Source organism: Chamaea fasciata, unplaced genomic scaffold, assembly GCF_029207755.1.
Source record: "Chamaea fasciata isolate MVZ Bird 193981 ecotype frontalis unplaced genomic scaffold, bChaFas1.0.hap1 SCAF_5, whole genome shotgun sequence".
NCBI lineage: Eukaryota > Metazoa > Chordata > Aves > Passeriformes > Sylviidae > Chamaea > Chamaea fasciata.
Genome location: NW_027094090.1, coordinates 23,657,918 through 23,659,609, shown reverse-complemented (window position 1 = coordinate 23,659,609; position 1,692 = coordinate 23,657,918).

Genomic DNA, 1,692 nt, shown 5'->3' with positions numbered 1-1,692 from the left:
TAGAAACAAAGTCTGCAGCCCAAAGAGTGGGGAGTCTCTCAGTCTTGTTTTGCCATTTGAGGAATATTAACTCTCCTTGCCTCCAAATGCCAGAATTTTGCATTGCCCTTTAGTCTCCTGCCCAATAGTCTCAGAAACTTACAGGCTCCTTAAATGTAAGTTTGATGCTGAACTCCATTTCACAGATAAGTTTTCCTCCTCTGGGATTGTGGTGACTTTTAAAATTTTGTAAATGCTTGTTTTTCTGCAACCTTGCTGTGGTAGTCTGGAGTCTGTAGCTGGCTGAGTGTGCGTAAGTAAAGGCCGCTTGGATATACCTTATTCCTCTTAGTAACAAATTCCTCAGTTTCCCTCTCATTTATATAGTCCTAATATCCTGTCATCCTTCCTTAAATGAATGGTTCCATTTAAAGGCAGAACACAACGTAAAATATAGCAGTCCATTACAGCCTTACCACTTTGCTACAGACTTATCTAAGCAGTTTAGTTTCTATTATAACTCCACTCAAGGGCTTCACGTGCTCCATTTCTCCTCTGTTATCTCACTCATCCTTCTGAGAACATAAGGCAAAAATGAGAATTCACTTGCCTGCTGTCTACCTCCTTCCAGGCTGTACCTCTAGGTGTACCCTTAATGTCTCAAAGAAATCCAGTGGTCAATTGCATTTATTAATGTATCAGATTTGTTTCCTGCGCAACACGGGGCATTGAATTCATTGCAGCAGTTTCACAAATAGATGTGCAAGGCAGGTTATGGATCAGGCTGTGCCTCAGTGCCTGCCCCACCCTGGGCAGGGCAGTGTGGGAGCAGTTTTGCTGAGTTGGCTGAAGGTCTGTTATCAAATGATGATGCTACTTTGGGGTGATAAGTTGCCTGGCCCCTCCCTACCTCTGCTTCTCCTGACTGCAGGGCACTGTGCTGCTGCTCTCTGCCTGCAGTTTTGAGATGGAATGCAGGAGAGTTCTTCTGTCTCCAGGAGAAGGGACTTCTGATGTTTATTTGACAGCCCAGTGCTGCCCCATATATCCAGCATTCTTTACCACCCATGTGTCCCTTGTTGTGAACGCCCTTCTCCACGTGAAGCTGACTTTGTTTGCTTCCCAGCCCTCTCCCAAGAAACTCCATTGTAGACCACAGGAGAGCAGCAGTGCACAGCCACCTGATTCCCGAACTGGCATTCACTTAAATTCTATGTAACTGAAGGATGTCATTTTCAGGCAGAACAGAACAGTCAGAGATCCTGGGACAGTCAACATGAATTCTGGCCTTAAACCTCGGGGAAAGTCAGATACAATATGATGCAGGGCATTCTTTAATTCTCAGACTGGCGCTAGTTTTTGTTATCTGTAGTAAACTGTGGCATACAATCAGAGCTGAAAGCATATTTGTCTTAACAGAAAAAGAAATATGTACTCCTCCCTCTGTTGATTAAATATCCCGTGTGCTAAAAACCTTTCCATGGCAGCTCCCCACTATTATTGTCATTACAGTTCAGGTACTCTGGGACAATTAAAGTGAAATCAGGAGATGTCTGCAAATCATGCAGTTCTATACACAAATGCTTCTATATCAACTCAGCTGCTTCTGACATTCAGTCAAACAACTGACAGCTGCAATGTGTATCAAAGCTCACTCCCCATTTCAAATAAAAGAAGCTTCTGGTATGGATGGCTACAGCCCAGGGTTCTGAA